At 41.1% G+C, this 23608-nt stretch overlaps 1 protein-coding gene across 31 annotated transcripts in view; it reads left to right on the top strand.

Moving 5' to 3' along the window:
* FGGY (FGGY carbohydrate kinase domain containing) overlaps positions 1–23608 on the top strand; it is a 343412-nt gene that overhangs the window by 161760 nt on the left and 158044 nt on the right. For 6 of the 31 annotated variants that reach the window (XR_003254058.1, XR_003254050.1, XR_003254053.1 and 3 more), the window contains 3 exons: positions 10646–10909; positions 11357–11505; positions 18058–23122. The exons of 16 other annotated variants lie outside the window; for them this stretch is intronic. The gene's annotated coding sequence lies outside the window, so the exon portion shown is untranslated. Of the gene's footprint in view, positions 1–5718; positions 6548–10645; positions 10910–11356; positions 11506–18057; positions 23123–23608 lie in introns of those variants that run through there. 9 more of the 31 variants (XR_003254069.1, XR_003254068.1, XR_003254049.1 and 6 more) reach the window with 9 other exon arrangements.

Below are 23608 nucleotides of genomic sequence, written 5' to 3'. Positions count from 1 at the left end.
AACCCTGGATATTTTTTCCTTGAAATAATACATACCCTTTCCCTCCTTCTTATACATTATCTAGACCCTGTCTTTACAGAAAGCAAAGGGAGTTTCTATCATATTTCTTCAGCTTTCATTGGTCTTTCACATCTTACTCTATGCCAGATAGCAGGCAAGTTCTTTTTAGGACTTAATTCTTAGAAAATGTGGAGGTTTATCAGAACTAATTTTTTAGTGCCAAGTTAATATGCTTGCTATATCTCTCTCCGAGTTAGTGAGAAGAATAAGGTAGAGTGCGAACACACAGCTTTTCAGCAAGTCTGTGATAGCTGCCTGGATGCTTGCTGTTACTCTTGGGAAAATGGAAGTTAGCTTACCTCTCTTTTCCTGAGAAGCAATTTATTTTGCATTTACTGCAAASAAAAGCAAAGTAACAAAGCCACTTTAAGAAGATATTTCTACTTCTGGAAGTTCATTTCTGCCCTCATGCTGCAGGTTACTGTCTCCTCTTGGTGCCAGTGCAACTCTTGGTGGAGCTGTGCTTTAAATTAGATGATGGAAATAATCTGGGCTAAACAAACAAACAAACAAACAAACAAACCCCCTGATTTTTGTTTAGATTTTTTTTTTTAAACTTGGGTTATTTCAGTGATCCAGTTCCACAAACAGTTGTCTTGCCGCTTGAATGGGTGACAAGCCATAGCACAAGGACAGAAACAAAGGACAGGAAAGGCTTGGCTGCTACGACAAGGTATCACCGAACTCTGCAAGAGTGGGCTTGCTACTGAGCAGCTGAAATGCTTCCATTTCACACTGTACCTTACCTTGCATTRACTTGTGTATTCATCCCTGAAGCTTACTAGCAGCTATTAGCTGCATCTTTCTTATCAAATCACCATAGGTGGGTTTCATGAAATAACTTCAAACCTCACTAGAGCTTTTTGTAACTTGACATTAAGGCCTGATCCGGCTTCCATTGACAGAAATGACAGAACTCTCCTCATAGCAAGACTGGCAACAGAATTGAAAAGTCATTGTTGCTGCATTAATGCCAAGGGATTTAGGGATTTCCTCAAGCACTTTATAGTTATGTTCCCAGCTTTGTCTCTCTTTCACTGTTGATGGTCCACTGGTCTGCCTAATCCTCCCTGGGTTTTCTGGAGTTCCATCTTTGCTTCCCGCTGACAAATAAAAATTTATTGTTTGTAGCTTTAATGTTCTTGACGTATTCAGATCTCATTCCTTTCACGTTAACATAGGAATGTTTTGGTGTTTTCTTTTAGTCTTGCATTGTTTAAAGATAATCCATTCAACCTATTGTTCCGTTCCTTTTAGCAACCTAACATCTGAGCTTTTAGTTACTCTAGCCTCACTACTTCATTCATTAAAGCTTGTTCATCACTTTGAAAATAGAAAATACTAAATACTTTCACAACATGATTATTTTATATTTCCTGACCAATTAGCATTAGGATGTTTTTGACCTTCTCTTTACATCTAATGATATAGTAATATCCCTTGTCACTTCCCTCCAGAAACCAAAGATGGTAGGTCAAAGCCATCCCTAGTGTAACTTCTTTAACATCATTTCTTTAACTTCTTTAACATTTAGAGTTCTGTCAGGGATGGATTTAGCTCTCTGCTACTTATCATTGTCTTCCTCACCTCACCTCACCTCACCTCACCTCACCTCACCTCACCTCACCTCACCTCACCTCAACTTTCTCCCCTTTTACAATCTTTTACTCTTTCTGCTATGGATCCTTTTCTAGGGGTTGTTTAAATGGAACCGTGTAAGACATGCATAGCACTGTTAATGTGTTTATCTGCAGTAGAACCCACTGTATGTGCCATGAATGTATTTATGATGCACTTACTCTGATTTATGCAGTGGGAGATTAAAATTCAGTGCACGTTGGTTGATTATAACTACAGAATTATATCTTCTATCCAATAATAGAAAATGTGGAAACAGCTGTCCTGCCTAGGTCTTTTTTAGGGGAAGAAGGGCAGGCAGTTACCTAGATATCACTGAAACTGTACAAATATTCACACTGAARAACCAAATTAAAAAAAAAACAACTTAGTCTTCTTTTTTAAGGCAACTTACCTGCAAAAAGATTTAGATTTATTATTCAAAACTAGTCAATTAATGGTTCAGACACTGTATTTAATCTTGTAAATTGCAAATTATTCTTCATGACTATTGCTTTTAAATGTTAGCTCTTATCATTACTGCTTGCTATTGCCACTTAAGTCACCAAGTATTGTTTCCTTATCACTGACTGGATAACTCCCAAACCCACAAAGACTCATTACTGTAGTAAGTCATTTTTTTCTGAGACTGATTTATGCAAAGAGAGTTGTATGAATACTTACAACAATGCTCTTTTTAACACATTCATTCATATAACTATTGGCTGTGAACAAGTGAAAGAAAAGTGTATGGTTGAAGCAAATAAATTTTGTATGCATGTTCATAATACTCAGCTAAGCCATACATAATTGTTGCAAGAGGTCTCAGTGAGAGAAATATTTGAAGACTCGGAGTTTCTAGTCTATGCTAATTTTGAGATGTAGAAAAATTATGATAGCAATAGAAATGGAGAGGGTTTTTCAGATTCACTTTTTCAATAGGATTGTTGAGAATTTTTTCTGATATAATTTTCAATCTTCTCCCCCATGGCTTTGGTAATAAATATCCCCTGAGGACAGCAAACATGAATCTATTGAGAATCTTGGACGAGGGGTTTTAATGATTTCATTTAAAGTGCTGTTCGTTCAGTTCTTGCAATCTGTCTGCCTCTTTCTTCAATTCCTGATGTTTTTACTCAAAGACATCTCCCTTCCAATTAAGTGAATGAACCTTAGGATTGAGTAAGGCTGTCATAAGAAGTAAAATGAATATGACTGATTTTTATAATATAACTTGGAAGCAATTACCAGTTTTCTATCTTCATGCATGCTTGGAAAATTTGCACTTAACCCAGCAATACACCTTAATTAAAGGTCTATCTATCTATCTATCTAACCTTCTCTTTCTAGCCAAAGTCATTCTGTGAGCTATATTAAATTTACTATGGCTTTATCTCTTTATTAATAACCTTTTTATATATTTTCAATTAAGTTTCTGGTCACATTATAGCACTGAGGTAAGGGCTCGCACTGACCTTTAATAGGATATGGATAATAGAACATCTTTGGCTCATGTCATCTTTTGGTATTACAACCTCTCACTTTTACTAAAATCATCCATGAAATTTGTAGTCTGCTAAATGTGGATGTTGCAGTAAGAAAGACTACACCAGACTACATTAGAACTGGATGGACATCAGTTTGCAGTCTCTGATATTAGACAGTGCTGAAACAACCTCACTTTTTTTGTCCTGTGGCAAACACCAGTGGGAGACTGTGAATGATTCTTAATGCAAGATAAAAATATTTTATTTTGACTGATATTTTCCATATGGCAAGTCATGCTTCTCCCCACATGAACTCTAAGGAGYGTACTGAGGAGCAGAGGGAGTAGTTACTTTCAAATGATTAGTACCACATCATATTTGAATTCAGATGTTAATGTTCTAGCATTTGGACAAGTAAAATTGGTAATTAATGATATAGAATGATAAGGGATGTGTATGCTTCCTTCAAGTCCAAATCATTTCTGGGTGGGAAGGATATATTTGGTAGCCAGCCAGAGTTTTGTCAATATGAATATCTAAACCAGATGCTTTTCTTGCTGTTCTCTGATGGTTGGATTAATGTGTTCTTCTTTATGCTTTTGTCTTTTTTCTTGTAACCTGTAGCTGATGATCTTAAGAATTTTACTGCCAGAGGCATCTATCATGTATTTTCCTCTTGATAGGTGATTATTATATTACTTTGGTGAATGTGAAAACCCCAGCTCCTCTTTAGCTCCATTTCTTGGTTCTTGAATCAGCCTTTTCTTAAGTTCTTAAATCACATAGCCAGCTTCAGCTGAAAGTTACCAAGGTACAAAGGGAACATTGTAAGTTAAATTTGCCAAGGTGACATATCTCTGCATTGATTCTTGTCAATATTTCTGTCTCCATGGATGTCTGAGTGTTTAGGAAACCTCATCTGGCATGTCCATGTAAAGTRGGGTCTAAAGATCAAAGCAGTAAATTTGTTTAGGCAGGGCTTTATATTTCAGATGGAGAACTTGATCTATGTCAGACCATCACCAAATGGCAAGGGAACAGCATTGGGATGGGCTCAACTTAGGGCTGGGGCACCACTTGTGCAGTGAGGTGACTCACAGTTATTCCCGCACGGGTTTGTCCTATCGACTTGAATGTATGTTTAAATGAATTACTGGTTGAACCTGCTGGTATATGTGCTATGTCAAACTCAGTTACAAAGCAGTATCTTCCTCAGGCTGGTACTTGGCTCTGAGCACGGCTTTGGAAGCAACTGAGATCCGCAGATAATGCTCACGGAGGTTGCGTTATTTCCAAGGCAGTGCCTGCCCTTGATTTAGAGGCAGTCCAGTGCCTCCTGCCCTGAAGCAGCAGAATCCAACAGTCATTGTTTGTTCTGTTTCACTCTTTGTCAGCAGAACTCATGCTTCATCACCTTCCAAACCAAAACCATATTCATCTTCATCATCATTTGTACATCTGTCACAACACCACCTTCAGCTCCACCAGTGTTCCAGCCTAGTCCACCCATTTATTAGCTTCTTCCACATTTTTTTCCGTGCTTCCTTCTGTGTCCTAGCCTACATATCTGGTATGAACTCCCTGACCTCATCCACTAGACTCTGAGTCCTTCTGTATTTAGTCTCTCCTAAAGATACTTTTCACCTTGCTTCTTCTATGGAACTGAATTTAATCCTACAGGAATTAACTTTTGTTTGCATTCTCCTAACTGCTTTCTACTTCCCTATTTGTCCTGTGAGTTGAAAAACAATCCACTGTTTAACCTACCAAAAGCATGCAAGCACATGCTAAATAATTATGCAAAAGTTTTCAACTGCTTTCATTGTGGTTTTTATTATCATTGTCTTGGTCTGAAGATGGAAAACAGAAGCCAAGTACCTGTCTGTGAGTAGAGCTGGGACTAGACCCTGAGGTTCCTGATTCCCATTCAGTTTTCAGGCTAGAGCACGGCTGTCCTCTGTTATGTTCTCTCCTGGAAAGTTTCTATTTACAGAAGCAGAGGCTCTGAAATCTGCATAATTTTGTGCAGTAGTTTCTATACTGTGCTCAGAGAACCAGTTTTTATATTCAGGCCTTGCTAGCTACATTCCTGGTAAATTGAAGTAAAGGAGAAAACTGTGAACATTAAATACTTCTCTATGTAAGAAGTTTCCCACCACAAGTTTGCTGTAGTTGCTACCAGGCTGTTCTGTTTTTGGGAACAGGAGGGAGTGGCTTAAAAGAAAGCATTTCTTTTAAAATTTGGTGCACATTGGAAAGAATCTGCAGAGCCATGTGCYTGGAAATTGCATTCGGGCTCATGTTTAGGGGACTATTAATGAAGTGTAGTCCTAATTGCAAAGGAGGGAAGGGATTGTGAAGCAGAAGATCTCTTTCAGCCGGCAGCTGGCTTCTGCCCTGTGCTTGGACAGGGGGACGGCAGAGAGTAGCAGGGCTGGGTGCACCTGAGGTGTGGATAGAGGGTTTGCTGAGTGGTGCAGCGTGTCCTCCTCTCATGTGCTAACTGGGAACTGACAGCTCACTTTATTTGTCATCATTGTCTTTCTCTCTTCAGGTAAATCCACCTGTCATTCGGTGGCTGCTTTCGACCGGGGCTGAACATGCAATGCCAAAAGGAGAGGGCACGATACTTTGGGAGGCAAACAAACAGGATTTCCTCCCCCCTGCCCTTCATTAGATTCTGCCACTGCCCAGGCTCAGTCCCTAGCAATCACTGTGGGTGTAATTTTAGAAAGAACTGGAAGAAGGGAAACCTTTTCTGCAACTTTCAGTTGGCAGAGTACATCACCGTGTTTCTGCCTCCTGGCTTTTGACTTCTACCCCACATGCCTTGGAAAGGAGAGAAAGGGAAACAGCTAGAAGAGGAGGAAGAGAAGGAAAAGGAAGGAACAGCTCAGGACTCTGTTCTCCAAATCTGCTGCTGATGAGAAGAAGCAGCTGCAGTAGCAGTTGACAGCACTGAGGGGTTGCTCTGATCTCATTTCTGGAACAACAGTTTACTTGCTAAGAGGTGAGCACAGGAGACTTAAGGGAAGGAAGTGAGCTCTGATCCTCTGTCCAGTATCATCAGACACTGCTTCTGCTGTCATTTCTCTCACCCTGCATATGAGACATGAGGAACTGAACACATGGTAGGAAGAGCCTGAACAGATCATGCAAAGTAGCACATCCTCCAGTTGCTCAAAGGGACACTGTGGAACATGGAGCTGGAATGCCATGGGTTTGAGGAAAGACTCGAGAGAGAGAGAGAGAAGTTGAGGGGGAACAGAGGTATCAGGCAGCCTGGAAGATGGGATACCAAGGAATTTTGCAAGCAGACGACTTGTGCCAAGTGAGGTAGCTGGTAGGAGGATGAATGCAAAGCTGGAAATTCAGGAGGAGATGTATGCACAGCATTTAGTTCTTTTGTGATTTAATCCAAAATTCTTTGCTGTTTGCCATTTTTCATAATGTCCTAGTTCTCATGTCATGTGATTATGTGAGGCTTTCAGCCTTCAATTAAAAATAATTCTACTGGTTCTTCAGATCACAGAGAAAAGCTTGCAACAGACAACCCCACTGGAAAGGCTGAAAGCTCAGGGTGCAGGCTGAATCCCTTTGAGATAATCTGTTGACTTCCTATTGATGTTTGCTGTATTGTGGTTTTTTGAAGTCACCAAGACCCAGTCAGAGCTGCAGCATGTATTTGGGTTTTTAGGCCATGTATTTTACCCAAAATGTGGTAGATTTGTGGGAGGAAGATGGAACAGCCCAGAAATGGCATCATTTTGACACATGGAAGACAGTGAGTCAGATATTTCACAGGTACATGGACTTCTGCAAATATGCAGCTCATGAAAAACTTGGCAAAGTTTGAAGAAGCAATTTGATAGTGTCAGTCCCCTTATCATCATGCCAACTGGTCATTTTGTTTTGCCACGTAAGCAGAGGGTTCAAGCACTCGGTTGGCCTAAGGAAACTTAATTGTCATCTAAAGAAGTCAGATTTGAGGAAGAAGTATTGTATATGAAGCTTTAATTGACATCACTTGATCTGGTCTTGTTCTGTGAATAGAGGACCTCAGGCTCTAAGGATGCTAATCTGGCACTTCTTGCTGACCTTAAATTGACCTATGTAATATAAACCAACCCAATGTACAAGTGACACAATTTCTGCTGAAAAAGTGCAGTATGTGCCCAAACTGTTAATGTTACATTTTTTTTTGTCTCTTTAATCTAGTATCTGATGAGAATGGAGGGGAAAAAATACTGTACAACATATTCACTGCAACAAAGTCCTAGAGAAGAAAATGTAAATGCATGAATATGACACAAGCACTCCTTCTGTTAACACACGCTCACAGACACTTTTTCAATTTGCAAAAGGATAGTTAGCCAACCTACAGTGTGTATATATGTAATTTGCTGAAAGGAGGGGACAGTTTATGCACTTGGCCCTTACCCCATGGTTTACCTCAATACTTTTCAATGTGCAAATTCTGTAAAACTTACTGGGAGAAAGAATGTCAGCTCACGCCTGGCTCTGTGGACATGCTGAAAGTGCCACTCACATAGATGATGACCAGTGTTTTATTTTATTTTGTGGATGGGGCTGAACCAAGCTCTCTTGATCCAAACATATCTAAATTTGGGAGGTTTTGGCACCCCAGTGCAGATATGAGTCAATAGTTCTCTCTGTTCCAAAGAAGTATTAGGTTGCAAAGGTGGGGGTGATTATGTAAATGCAATAATATAAAGGAATAGCTATATTAATACTTATGTTAAGCCTCTGAGCTAGAGGTTTGCCAAGGCTTAAGTGGACTCAGGATGAGCTGGACACATCTAATTAATATAAGTAATGTGACTTTTCTTGAACAAATGTGACTTCTCAGGGCACATTATAGCTGCTGAATGCTCCAGCTCTGCTGCATCTGGTCCTCAGAGGTTTAGAATTCTGTATTTCAGTGTTGAAGCTTGCTCTTATTTCCGATTTTGTTTGATACTAAGTAAATGGGTTCTGATTTTCAGTGCTTTTGTCAGAGAAGTGAAAAATGTTGGTATGTGTTATTGATGGATATACAAGATCTAGAAGAAAACAGAATATGAAGTTAAAAAATTATGTGTCCATATTCAAAGCAAGTGCATTGGACCACCCATCTCTTTCTCGATGTCATTGCCGTATTCATGGTTTTTATATCATGTAGAAGTCTTTTAAGACTTCTCTCAGTGTAGCATCTGAGTTTCTTCATTGATACCATTGTTAACAACTAACATGTTCTGTTTCTTCTCTCTCTTGTCCAGAGGGAAGCTGTATGTGCAATTTATCATGGGGCTTAGGCATTGGCTGAGACAGGGCAGGTGGAAGACTAATGCCTTGAGTTATGCAGAGTTATACCTTGCACTTTTAAGATGTACTGTGGGTGTGGGTCAAGTCTGGGATTCTGTGGTTTTAGGGAAAGGAAGTGGGACCTCATTTCACAGTCTTCTGCTGAACAGCTTTATCAGATGGCTTTCTCATGATGTCTAAGAGTGAGAGTGGTTGATCATAATCTTTCTGAATGCCAGAGGAAGTTTCCATTTTTGAGGGGAAAAAAAGGTTGTTTTACTGCAAATAGCTTTTGATACAAAAAAAGTCATTCATTACAGATGGACCTGAATCAAAACTGACTCCATACCACTCCAGCTTTGGAATGAGCATGTGAAATTGGCAGTTCAGCCCAGATTAACATTATTTGAAGAAGAACAGCAATTACCATTACATAAACTTGTAGTGAATTTTCCCTCATAGAACTGAAATGCATGAATGGATCAAAAGTGGAGATCACAAATGGTAATTTTCTACAGTAAAATGTAGAAACAGTAGGGATAATAGCTTTAGGGACAAGTCACCAGTTACAAGTGGTCCTTAATCTGCTCTCAAATTTTAAGAGAGGGAGCTGGCGGATGTCATTGCTAAGCCACTCTCCATCATCTTTGAAAGGTCATGGAGGACAGGAGAGGTGCCTGAGGACTGGAAGAAAGCCAATGTCACCCCAGTCTTCAAAAAGGGCAAGAAGGAGGACCCAGGVAACTACAGGCCAGTCAGCCTCACCTGCATCCCTGGAAAGGTGGTGGAGCAGCTCATCCTGGAGGCCATCTCCAAGCATGTGGAGGACAAGAARGTGATCAGGAGTAGTCAGCATGGCTTCACCAAGGGGAAATCATGCCTAACCAATCTGATAGCCTTCTCTGATGGAATGACTGGCTGTAGATGAGGGGAGAGCAGTGGATGTTGTCTCCCTTGACTTCAGCAAGGCTTTTGACACTGTCTCCCATAACATCCTCATAGGGAAGCTCAGGAAGTGTGGGCTAGCTGAGTGGACAGTGAGGTGGATTGAGAACTGGCTGAATGGCAGAGCTCAGAGCGTTGTGCTCAGTGGCGCAGAGTCTAGTTGGAGGCCTGTAGCTAGCGGTGTCCCCCAGGGGTCAGTCCTGGGTCCAGTCTTGTTCAACTTCTTCATCAATGACCTGGATGAAGGGACAGAGTGCACCCCCAGCAAGTTTGCCGAAGATACGAAACTGGGAGGAGTGGCAGATACACCGGAGGGCTGTGCTGCCATTCAGAGAGACCCGGACAGGCTGGAGAGGTGGGTGGAGAGGAACCTCATGAAGTTCAACAAAGGCAAGTGCAGGGTCCTGCACCTGGGGAGGAACAACCCCATGCACCAGTACAGGTTGGGGGCTGACCTGCTGGAAAGCAGCTCTGCGGAGAAGGACCTGGGAGTGCTGGTGGACACCAAGTTAAGCATGAGGCAGCAATGTGGCCTTGTGGCCAGGAAGGCCAATGGTATCCTGGGGTGCATCAGGAAGAGTGTTGCCAGCAGGTCGAGGGAGGTGATTCTCCCCCTCCACTCAGCCCTGGGGAGGCCACATCTGGAGTCCTGCGTCCAGTTCTGGGCTCCCCAGTACAAGAGGGATGTGGCACTACTGGAGCGAGTCCAGCGAAGGGCTACGAAGATGATTAGGGGACTGGAGCATCTCTCTTATGAGGAAAGGCTGAGAGAGCTGGGCCTGTTCAGCCTGGAGAAGAGAAGGCTGAGAGGGGATCTTATCAACGTGTACAAGTATCTGAAGGGAGGGTGTCAAGAGGATGGAGCCAGACTCTTTTCAGTGGTGCCSAGYGACAGGACGCGAGGCAACGGGCACAAACTGAAACACAGACGCTTCCATATGAACATGAGGAAAAACTTTTTCACTGTGAGGGTGACAGAGCACTGGAACAGGTTGCCCAGAGAGGTTGTGGAGTCTCCTTCTCTGGAGATATTCAAAACCCGCCTGGACGCGATCCTGTGCAACGTGCTCTAGGTGACCCTGCTTGAATAGGGGGGTTGGACTAGATGATCTCCAGAGGTCCCTTCAAACCTCAGCAGTTCTGTGATTTTGTGAATATCTATATTCCTAAACTTAACCTTTATTATTATTTCAATGTTTTGTGATTCACCTATCATCATGTCTCCACTCCAGCATGTCTCCTGAGTGACTGGGATTCAGCCCTGGAGGATAAGAAGGGGAGAAAAATAGCAGCACTGAGAAAGATTATTCCAATCTCTAATATGGTTCTGCAGACCGGAAAGGACAGGCAGTTCCCTCTGTCCTCCAGTGTTCTCTCTGTGGCTCACCATGGTCTCCACCTCGACTCACTGCATAGGACCCCTAACTGGAAATGTCCTTTGCAATCCAGTTGCTCCTTGCTGCTGTGAACCACATTGGTTATGTGAAACAAGCCAGGTTTGTGCCTCTTTCTGTGCTGTTTGAAATGCAGTGCCTTTTGAATTGCTCACACGTGCAAGCAGTAGGCAGTATAATGCAAGCATAGAGCAAGCACAATGTACTACATGAGGATCAGCTTAACATGTTGGATCAGTGACACTTTGCAGCATAACACAAACCATTTATTCTTTTTCACAGCTGTTCTCCCAAGCATTTTAAGCATATATTCTCCCTCAGCATGCAGGAGATTTACGTATTTCACTTCCATTGACAGGGTAGGAGAGACCTTCCTCACTTGCAGATTTGTTCTTTTAATAGGCATCCAGCACAAATGGGAATTAAGTACATGTGTGTGTCCAACAGAGAGTAGACTAGAACCAGCTGTAGGCACAAATAACTGCTTAGGAGACCCATTTTTTTGTGCTGATTTGGTAACTCACAGGATGGCCAATTCTTCCTTTTTAGGAATGGGAAGAAGAGGAAAGAAGGAGGACCTCATCTCCAGATTGTATCACCCATGGAAGAGAAAAGTCAGCAGGGACAGAATGCTCCGCATGAGGTTCTCCTCTCCCCACTGGAGAAGCTGGAGCAAATAAGGTTCATCATGGGCAAATGTGAGCTCATTTTGCCTCCACTTAGAGCTGGCAGAGAAGTTAGGGTGTTTCAGGCCCCAACTCAGTGCTGTGATAACTTGGTCGTGTGACTTATCAATTGAAGTTGGATCCTTCAAGACACTGAATGTCTGTGGTATAGAGATGCTTGTCTCAGTCTTGGTTATCTTTCTTACACTCAAAATCCTTTCAAATCATAAATCTAAGTTAAATGTATTGCAAATGGTAGAAGGACAATGTGGATTTTGGGAGGGATGAGAGAGACAGGTAAGGCTCTGTACACATCGTCACTATCAGGAAAAGCAGAGGTGAGCCTTCAGTGTTGTATAATGACAACACACTTTAGCGATGTCCTTCTAGAACTAGCCACGCCAAAAGTTAAATTTTAAAAGACAAAAGGAAACAATATTAAGAGAAAAGAAGCGACAATGACTTGAGCCCTTAATTCAATGCCAATGGTATCTCAGAGCAAGCAGTTTCCCAGAGGATTATCAGAGATGTGAAATGAATYGTAAGAGCTGCTTTACAGGCATTTGTGGGCACACACACCTGCTTACAGCAGAGGAAAAGACAGTGCGTAAATGTCTGGAATATTACATAAAAGCTGTCTGGTAGACTAGGCAGAGCAATTAAAATCCATCTCGCTTAAACGAACCCTGAGTGCAGGTCAAACAAATCTAATTTTTATTGTTCCTTAAGGAGATGTCTGTATAGGAGACAAAAGAGGGATGCAGCCGTCAGGTTAAAAAATCAAGATGCCTTAAAAAAATTAAATGTTCACAATAGTGCTACAGCAAGCTAGATAAATGATATATTGCAGCGATGGTTTAAAACTAATTGATGACTAATGTTGTAATGCATTCGTAGCTACACTGATCTATTATATATCTTGGCCAAGCTGAAGGGACACTTCAAGGAGAAAAATTGCTAACTGTTTTAACCTGATGGAACTTGGGGAAAAAATAGTTACTTTAAGAGATAAATGGAAAGGTTGTGACCTCCTAATGTACAACTGGGTCTTGCAATGCAAAATCAAATTATCATTAAACAGAATGTGATCTGTGATGGAATTAAAACAACTACAAACCAGAACAGAAATTTCTGTAGAGAAACACAATAGTGCAGTTTGAGCTAGGACCATCAGCTAAAAAGCAGTAGGAACTGCCTGGCTGAAGAACTGGTGTAACAAGTTCATAGGGAATGGTTTTGCTTTAAAATGAAAATTTTTTTAATTGGAGACTACAGGAAAAATGTAAGCATATTCACAGCAATTTACATACGTAAGACATTCTATACCCTAAGTTCTGAGTAACGTGTCTCTGGCTCTTGGATGGGAGACAGGAAGCCTCATTTTCCCCTCCTCATTTTTGTCGTGCCTGAGGCTCATGCCCGCTGGGTTTTACCCTTACGGTTGGAATTCAGAAAAGATGTCAGTCAGGCTCTGCTTATTTTCACATCTAATTCATGCAAAAAAACAGGTTTCCTCCTGAGGCGATAAACTGGCCCAGATTTGCTTCAAAGTTTGGCCTAGGTTCAGTGAATGACTCACTATAGCTAAGGTACATCCATCTTCCTAGCTGAAATGCAGTATGGGAAGCAGCGTCAAAGAGCAGATACCCCCATAGAGCTGGAGTTTACAGATTCAGGGTCTTAGAAACCAAAAAGTTATAGTTTGTTTTGTCCCCTAGTTTCCTGTTACCCAATATTAAGGACATCAAGTGGGTGTAGTAAGAACATCATTACTCAACCCAGAGAATCCCGGTGGTTATTTGCATTCTAAACAAGCTGGAAGTGCCTGGGATGCAGTGCTGGAAGCTGTGCTTGGAGGAATTGCAGTTAGCAAGCCTTCAGGGTCATAGGGCTCTGTGTTGCTGTCGCAAGGTCATGTGGAATAAATATGGCAATGGACTACAAATGGAAATAACACTTACGGGCCAGTGCTAAAATATGGATTACCTTGAAAAGACCACTATTAAAAGGCCAAATATATCACTGATATCCTTTGCGTTACTCATAACCTCTGAACTGGTTCCCTTAATAAATAGAGGCATGATAGAAGAGAGAGCAATTTTGCAATGACAGCCCTCACCACTGCTGACACTTGGATTTTCTTCTGGTTGAGAACAAGTTAATGCAGCAAGAACACTGCCAGATTGCAATGTTGTCTGAGAGCAATGAGGAATAGAGGAATACATTGCTCTATGATAAATTAACCTTCCAGTGGGAAGGGAAATGCTTGCAATACCAAATTGCAAATATTTTCTGCTGTGAAGGGACTGATGTTCCAAAAATCCCAGAGCCTCCATATATTTAACCTGATGAATGTTAGGCTTCCTCCTTTGTATTCATTCAGTTGTGGTTTTAAGCCCAATACAGCCAGCAGTTTGGAAAACAGTTCTTCAGCTCAAGATGGAGCAGCTGAAGTCTTAATTCTGGAGGTTCTTTCTCCTAAAGGGGAACATTATTCTTGGCTCAAAATTTGAAGTTACGCAGATCTTGGTATTGGTGCCAGTTTTCAGCAACATTAGAAACTCAGTGACACAAGTATCACAGAGCTAATTTAGAAAATACACTTTCTCAAAGGATGATAAACAATAGCATCCATGGATCTGTCTGGGATTTCTTTCCTTTCACTAGCATATAAAAACAAAGCAAGTGTAACAGATATTTTTTGTCCCATATCAAGCTGACCTTCTCCTAAAGCTCAGTGATGAGTTAGTAATTTTTGGATGGGCATTTTTAAGGCAAAAAATGCAGACAAAATAGCTTTAGATGAAACTTTTAGCTGATAGTTGATTTAAAAGCAATTAAGTAAGGGGAGAAGAACTGACTAAACTTAAAGCATGGCCCTAGCCAGTTAGATTGACATACCAGGAGGGTGAAAAGGATGAGACAGTGATCTGAAAAACTTGCTTAGTTCAATAAAAGCTTCTCCTCTCTCCCTCCAGTTCTTCAGGGTTTACATTAAGAATTTTGGGGGGAAATTGAGATATGGCAGTAGAATATACACATGAGTAAGAGTGGACAGAGTTAAAGCAGCACTCCCTTTGASGGCAACAAAAGAGAGGAATGAAGGATCACATCAGTAGATTAAAAAAAAAAAATAGCACAGAGAGCATAGGGTATAATTATATTCCAAATTGCTAGGGATATGGGATATTTAAACCTCTTTCTGCCAGCAATCATTTTCCGGTTTTGAACTTGTATCAAGATGGATTTACCAGAGCGCTTACAGAGGCTGTAGACCACTCTGGCCTCCCTCCCAAAATACTGCCACCAGCTTGGGGGAGTCTGTATGGCCCCTGTGCTCCCACCAACGGCATGGGGTCCTGCGGCGAGCCCTGCGTGGGGGAGTCCGGCGCTGCGTGGGAGCCGGCTGCCTGCCTTCTCGCCCTCGGCCCCCGGGTTTGCATCGAGAGAAATGGTTGCAGCCCGGAGAATAATCGCCATTCTGACTTTCCAGGCCTGTACATCCCAATAAGCTGACCTCTCAGTGTGGCGTGGTGAGGGTGGGAAAGAGATGTCAATCAAAAAATTCCACGATATTTCTGTGATTAAAACATATGTAGGTAGGGAAAATGTTCTAAATTTGGATCACACTCATAAAAAACCAATCCTGGCAATTCTTTGAGAGGGTAGAGTTACATAACTAGTCATGTACTCCTCCTACTTTTGAAAACAATCAGGCAGAAAATATCCTAAAAAAAAAGTTCAGCTACAGTTTATTTCCTTCCTCAAAATTTTATCTCACTTCGTAACAAGACTTCCTTGCTGTGGCTAAGACAGAAATGGCAAAAAATGTACAGTATTTCTGATTTGTGTTGTCTGTGCTTTTTATTTCACTTTCAGTTTTTCAAACTGGTCAGTGAACTGAAAAGCTGAATAAAGCTGTGATATAGTTTTAGCATTGCTTCAGAAAGAAAAACTGTAAAATCCAAAGGTTAGCACCTGGAATGTGATTTTAAAGAATGCTTAAAGCAGTTTCCTTCTGCTGCTTGTGCTTCACACTGGAAGGAGCTCTGAATCTGCAGCTGTCTTATATGCCAAAAGGCTGTTTAACTTTTGCACACATATTTATGTATATATTTTAAATTACTGATAGCATTTGCTCCATTTGTTTTAAAATAAGGCATTATGATTGTCAGATCAGTGTAAAAATGCAAATAGGAAATTTAAAATGTACCTTTGCTGGTTCTATTATGTTTACCGTCTTTTTCCATATTCTGTTTAATATCAAGTCCATAGTCTAAAGGAGATTTTGATGGGATACACTGAATATTGTAAAAGATACAGTGACTTGTGATACACTGACTGACTGTGACACGCTGACTTGTAAAAGAGCTCAGCAACGGGCGCATCATATATACTAATTCACTGCTGTTGTAAGCTATTGCATCCTTCGTCCCTTTTGAACCAAGCTTGAATTAATCCTCCCATAGTTTTGGTTCAGATATGGTTTTGAAACAGTGTTGATACCTTCATTTTCCTAGGAAGCCTGAAGTAATAACTTAGGCATCTGCCTCGTGCTGTTTGGGCAGCTCAGACAACTGTACCGAGAACGGAGTAATCTTCCCCGTCCTGTGACAGCCGCACATTTCACCATTTGCAGCCCCCCTTCCTGGCGCCCGGTACACAGAGCACTGGCAGGAAGAGCTCGGGAAACTCCCGTTCTCTGGGCCGTGACCTTGAGGCCAAACAATAGCTGTGAAGCTGCTTAATTTTTAGGAGAGAGCAGGTTAGCCCAGGAGGAGGGGTTGGAAGTGTAGCTCTTCTTTTTCACTGATTCTGCACAAAAGTCAAAGTTTTCAGCACAGCATCAGCGTGTATATTCTGATTTCCAGCTGTCATGCAAAGCATAAATCCAAAGCACTATCACAAGCGAGAGATCAGCCAGGCCCCAAACATTTAAAGCTACTTAAAATAGTCTAGAATTAACCTCTTATATTTTTCTCCAGAGTCTTGAGTAGTGCAGAGATTCTGGTAATCATATATTACAAGCTCAGGCAATATATTAAATTTGGAAAATAGACTTAAATAACAAAGATGAAGCCAAACCTACTGAATCCACAAATGTTCTTCTACTCACAGCTGTCTGTAATTGTTTCATTACACTTCTTTGGGCATTATCCTGTTTTGCTGGGACCACCTACTAATAATGTATCTGTAAGGAAAGGGGAAAAAGCAAGAAGTTCTAACATGCAAGATGTACAAAAGAAATTCAGTGACATTTTCTAACATCTGAATGTTCCTAAATGCCAGACGAAAACATCCCTCCAACTGTTTCTTTTACAGACTTTCCTTGTTCCAGAAACTTGGCCTGAGTTAGGAGGAAACCCCATAACTGTCCCTTAAATACTGAATTGCATCAGTGTGGGTAAGATGTGGGGCCAAATTCTTTAGTGGTGTAATTCCACGAAAATCAGAAATATTACACCAGAGCTGAATCTGACCACTGGTATAAAATTATCTCCCTAGAGGCAAGACTTTTGGAAGCAGTATCGTATTTTAATTATAAACAGACAATTTGTTTTGGGTTGTATACAGAGCATGACAATGGAACTGCTATAGGAACTAGCTACATATATGGTGATTTTGTTCCTGTTTCTAATGATCTTTGGTTTATTTGTCTATGATTTGCAGGTGGCTAAATGACCCTACAAGCTTCTTTTTATGTACTTAAATGAGCCCCTGTTGAACTTAAGATTTTAAAAGATTATAGTGCTGGCTTTAGAATGTCATTTGTACATTTTGCAGTGAGTTTAGGAGAAAGGCTGTGTATTGTTTATAGTAGTACAGATTTCAGTTAACAATCATCTTATCTGTGGAGAACAGACAATTATATTTTTTACAAATTAACAGATGCTTATGGTACTTTGACTCTTATGACTGTGTTCACTAGTTTCTGAATTTAAAGGGCAAAGTACAATCTGCCTTTTGTACCAAGTCCCAGTCATGGAGACAGACAGGACATGCTGCTTGAAATGTGCTAGAGCCTTCTTCAACCCTTCTCCAGGCTGACTGGATTTGGACATTACTATATGATATATCACCACTGTAATGAACTACTTCACCAAAGCCAGTCATATTCTATGGAAAAAGTCTTGAAAAGATGTTGCAGGAAAATATTTACTCTCTTATTTTTCATGAGAGGTAAGATATTGTGAAATTTAAAGAGCTCAACAGATTTTCACAGCTTGGCTTGTGAAATTCATTTCCAGCTCAACAGATTGCGATTTCACAATTTTGCACATCTGGATTTTGCCATAGAATTATCAGGGAAGCTGTCTTTGACAAATCTGTCTCGCAAACGCAGCAGGGCAGTATGCCTGCTCCTGGTCAGTGAGGACACTGGTGTTGTCTGTGTCTTGTGATCTGCCTGCTTGCACCTGTGTTGTAGTTTCTGTTCTACAAGGCAAAGGCTCTCACTTGCTGGCTCTGTGTACAGTGCCTGGTCCTATCTACACCAGGGTGGTATTAGGCCCTGACATCAGTGATCTCAGGAAATACTTCAATATCAAAGTTAAATAATGATTTTTATATTATTATTTTGTACAGGGATATGCAAAAGTTGCATGGGATCTGTACTGTGTTCACAGAGAGAATCCGCTAACCCAGGGCCCAGGTAGGTAAGTGATCGGGTTGCTGAAAGCACTGAGCATACAGTGTAAGTCACATCTTTCCTTGAAATGTGGAGAATCAGATAAGGAAATGTTCTTACTGGGTGCTACAGATCATAGGTCTGAAAACTCGGAGTTATTCACTTCTGTTCAGGGGAGCAAATCCTTATGCTGGCAACACAAATGATTACAGCAACAAATGTGTGCAAAGACTATTGAGCGCTCCCTCTGCTACGCTGCAGCAGTGGGCTTCTTTTCCGAGCACTTTCAGGGGGCTCTTCTCCTTCTTCCAATCTGCAGAGATCTGGCAGTCTTCCAAGAGGGGAGCAAGTTGATGAAAACATGACTTTAAGCCAGAATTTTCAGCATTCGCACCACAGAAGGGGAGTTTATAAAGGTGGTAAGTCATGCACATTTTCCATCTGTGCATCACTGTATGGCAACAAAGTCATCCTATTTTCCCACTAGGATCACACGGTGTCACTGAACTTCACTTATGGCATTGGCACTGCGGTTTCAAAAGAAAGATCCCCCTGCTCTCTGGAATGCTGCACTGTTGGGTATCACAGTCAGAAAACATCCTGCCTGCAGCGCATGCTAGGAACACAGTGCAGTGCTGACTAAAGTGCCAAGTGGTTTTTTGGAAGGCTGACTCCCCTGAGAATAAAGGATATTGGTATCTGGCCAAGAGGACAGGCAGAGGCAGGTTCTGTGCAAGACTCTGGAATTTTGGTGGAGCCTGAAACATTGTAGCCTTGTTAATAACAGCTTTGACTTTTGGCTTCGAAGGTGAGCTACCCAAAACCTAAGCAAATGGGTCACAAATTGATGAGCTCCAAATTATTTTTCTAGCTATGTTTACAGCTGCACAAAACAGGGATTTCCCTTTTTGGCTGCTCTAGTATCTAGGGGTAACTTAGTATCTCCATTAAAAAAAAATCCCCCAAAGGAAATTTCCTTTTTTTCCTGTCGTACATTCCTCAGAGTGTTTAGATTTCTACTCAAAATTCCCTAGTTGTCTTTACATAGTAGTCAGTTGTTTTTACTTCCCTTTCCCCCATTTKAATGAATAGGTCTAGTCTAATAATCCAGTAGGCGTTTAATCCAGATTATTTCCCAGCTTCAATTTCCTATCCCAATATTATCCTGCTTCTTCAAATGAGATTGAAAGCCACCTCAGGTGGTTGTATAAAGCACCTAAGCAAGCGTATTTGACACGATCCTTTATAAATCTTTTCTTCCCTTCAATTGTTATGATAATTAATACCTAAGTGGAATTTTTGAATGTCAAGGATCTAGTTTGTTTATAGATCTACTTCTATAAGTAAAACAATTCCCTTATATGCTTGTTTTCTTTTGGTAAATGTATTGGTTTTTGATGAAGTTTTTCCTCTGCATGGAAATTCTCAAAAACACCACAGATAAGTGGGAAACATGCAGAAGAGAAAAAGAATATCTATATAGATGGATCTTATACTATTCATTTCCTCTTTAACATAAACTTAGAAAGTTTTGTGAAATAACAGATCAGATCTCTTTGTGGCTTTATTTCCAGTGTTGCAAAGCAATTCAGAAGCCAGCATGGCTGGCTTCTTCAAGGTTCCCCCTCCTTTGGGAAAAACTTGGGTAACGTGGAGTTGTCTTAGTGGTGCTATTTACGCTATCCTTGGCCCCACTGCAGGATATTCATGGAGAATAATGAATATGGCTGGGCAGAAATCTCAATGTCCCAACRGTCCTTCTTTAATTTGTGCTGAAGTTTGGCACTGAACCTGCATAAAAATTTTTTTCCTTGTGGTACACTCCACATAGTTTCAGTTACCAGTGTGTACCCACACCTTCTGATTTGGGGACCAAAAGAAAGTCCCAAAGCTGTTGCTAGTCAGCCTCTGAGGTTGAACTGCACCCTGTTGGACTGAAAGATCTTGTCCGGTGTATTTGAGAATTCTGGATGTGATCTGTGTAACCAAATCACTGCATCAGGTCATCCCTTCAAAAATGCCAGCAGGTTAACATTTTTTCCAGTTATTTATTTTTGCCAGCTCTTGCAGAATGTCTTGCTGACTTCAAAGCTAGGTCTAATATTTGCATTTCCAGTACGGCTATGATGGGCAATTTAGCGAGACATTCTGCATATAGTTTTCTAGTGGGGCAACTCATTTGTGTACATGTGCACTCCTGAAATGACAGTTCACATTAACGTTCAGCAGCAGTCTGGGATCCCAGAGTCAGAGAGATGTTTTAGCATTGATTTCAGCGGAGCAGGATTGGATCTTTAGTTCCATGACAAGGCTGGAGAATTTTCATTCTGTCTCCTTCCCCTTCACAYACTTTCTTTTCTCTATAGAATAAGTCATTTATCTTGATCTCACCATTCACCTCCCTCTTTGATTGCAGTTAATGGAATTGTCACCTTTATGTACTCATGTTCCATTTCTCAACCTGTCTGGACTTTGGCCTCCAAAGGTTACCACTGCTAGTGAAGTAATATGATTAAGTGAGTCTTTTTAGACAGATTTATGTAGGATTTCTTCTCCAGCAAGTGTCACTTCTAGTCTAGTTCTGTAAAAGAGAATATTTCAAAGATGCCAACTGTCATCTCAAAACACTAAATTGTTCTACAATACTGGTTGAAAGGACTACAGGCTATATCAGAGCAATGCTGATTTATACTACCTGAAGCTGTACCCCTGCAGCTTGAAATACAGGCTTTTGCTAATGATGGAAAAAGAGAATGTTCCTGCTTCACAGAAAGCACATTTAAAATGGAATTTTCATTAGTTACTCTGTAATGAAAAGGCAAAAGGGTATGTTTTAAGAGAATCTGTCCAGAATCATGGGAAAAGAGGAAGGTTATTTGAAGCAATAGCTGAAGCAAAACTACAACTAACAGCAATATTCCAAACAGAAAAACATTCTTGTGTTCCATTTAAGGTACATACATCTACAATGTATTTTCAAGTTTATAGATAGATTTTGAAGTTACAGAAGATTCACTGCACACATATCTGCTCTTCCTGCATTTGATATGAAACATAAATTAGTCATCATTATTCTGCACTAATATAACACCTCCTAACCCTCAGCTTTCAGAATATTTGAGAGGAGTAATGAATTAAGCCTCATGTGGTCACATGAATATGTGATAATCTAAACTATCATTCTTTCACTTAAAAAAAAAGCAGCATTTTCAGGACTTCAGTTTTGGAGACTGGAAATCCTGGAATACTTCTTGAAAATATTTTCATTTGTCACCCTGCTTGGAAGGAAAACATGTGAATGCTAAAGAAGTGCAATGAAATGTAATAATGTATAAGGAAAAGTTATATACTTATAGACAAAACCCTTTTTTTTTTTGCTATGTATTGTGAGCAAAACCCCTGGATAAATCACAGCTAATTGTGTGATATAGCTGTGAAAAAGGCAAATTTGATCCCTGCCTGTCACTAAAAAGGTGCGTAGGGGATTATTATTGCCATTGTACAAGTTACTAGCAAGACATCATTTAAAACATCGTGCATTATCTTGGGCTAAGATCACCTGCGTTCAGAAAAGATGAATTCTGACTGAAACAAGTGCAGAGGAAGCTTATTAGGTAATCCAGGACTTGATGTTATGAGAGAAAATGTAAATGGTTCACAAATTTAACTTAGCAAAACAAAGGCTAAGAAGGGATTTAAATGGTGTCTATTAATACACCGTTGGAGGGGAACAAGTAGTATTTGTATTAAAAGAAAATGTCTTTTATAGCTTTTTTTAGGCTATGAATATACTGAGGACAGAAATCACAAAGTTAATTTTTAATGAGCAGAAGAATGGGATTCTGGAACAAAACAGTGAAGACAGGAGATGGCTGAGGGGGTGAGGAGCAAGAGCTATAAACTGAAGCTCAGTGTATTTACGAAAGGGTTTATATGTTTTCTTTGTCTGAGATAGTAGAAGAACGTTCAGGTCCATCTCTCTGGGCTTCATTTTCCTGTTTTTCAATTGACCAAAACATTTGGGCATATCCACAATCACAGTACTTTTCTTTGGATTACTGAACTAACATGAAACAGTTTGTTTGTGTCTCTGGACTTTGCACTTTCTCTGAGTGACCCATTTCCTTCATGAGACTAGTAGCCTTATGCTACTATTTTTTCCCCTGGGCCAGGTGCCCACATGCCTGGGCTGATCTGACTCAGACCATGATGCACACAGCGCAGCGAGAGAGAAACCTGCATCTCACTGCAGGAGGTGCAGACTCCTCAAATTTGTTCCCAAAGGAAAGCGAGAGGGCACAGGCTCCCACAGTGCATGCAGTGAACTGACGTGGAATTACAGTCGGGAGGGTGGCATTCTTTTTAAATCTATCTATTCAAAGCAAAAAATTGGGGCTAGTACAAGAAAACCCCAAATATTTCAGTTTGGGTCTAATGCCCTTCCCAGTCCTCCCTAGATGCAAGGCTTTCCCGACGGAAAGCTGATATTCACATAGAAGATTTTAGTTTTGTGGAAGCTGTTTTCTGTCAGAAAATCATTCCAATGGAAAATTACTAACTGGTTCTAATATAAAGTGACTAGCGAAGGTTTCAAAATGATTCAGTGGCAAAGCTGGAAGAGAACCCACAGCTCCTGACCACTAACCCTGTGCTCTAACCACGAGACAACACTCATCTTTCCCTGAGCAAGGTTGTTCTTGCAGAACTTCTGCCTGGGCCAAAACGGGAAGATTCTGGAAATGTTGCAAGCTGGCTTGCCGTTACAAGAGTTCCTGCCACAGCACACTGAGAAGATATGGGGAGAAATCGGTGATGGCTCTCCGGGGCCTCTTCCTCTGCCGAAGCGTGTGGGCATCACGAGTGAGAAGCTTTCCGATGCTCCTCACATGGCGGCGTGCAGGGACGCGGCGAGTTTTGTGTAAAAACCTGACCGGCCATGGACGCCACTGTCCTCTCCACCATAAACAAACCCAAAATAAAGTCGGGGCTTATTCCTCACATCAGGAACTTTTAACTTTTTAGGTAAAACTCTCAAAATGCAGCAACCCCATGCAGAAAATTTAACTCGCATCTTGCAGACTTGTTTTATTTATTTAGGAAGGCATTATGTATTTAGGGATCAAGGTGGGTGATGCGCATTTCAGACTGCCCTCGGTTCAGAGGTAGCTTTCTGCTCGTTCCCTTGTGTTTATTCTTCCCTTGGCTCTCAGCGTGGCTTTTCGCATTGCTTAGAAGCGAAATGCTTCTGCCAACCCCTACATTTCTGCTGTCTTGTGGGGAGGGTAACACAGCTGTAGCTGAGAATTACGACTTTAGCAACATCCCCTTTCGCAAAAAGAACGAACCCCCCCTTCCTGGCTTCTGTCTGTTTTATTTTGGCTTTAAATAAAGGAGAAATATGACTCCCCTTCCGAGGCAAAACTACGCGTATCGGTTGAAATTCCTGACAGGGCACAGTGCACGCTCCCGCTTTCCAGGGCAGTGCAGCTTGACAGCTATGCCTAACAC

Source organism: Apteryx rowi, unplaced genomic scaffold (assembly GCF_003343035.1).
Source record: "Apteryx rowi isolate R43461 unplaced genomic scaffold, aptRow1 scaffold_284, whole genome shotgun sequence".
NCBI lineage: Eukaryota > Metazoa > Chordata > Aves > Apterygiformes > Apterygidae > Apteryx > Apteryx rowi.
This window is presented reverse-complemented; position numbering and strand designations above follow the sequence as displayed.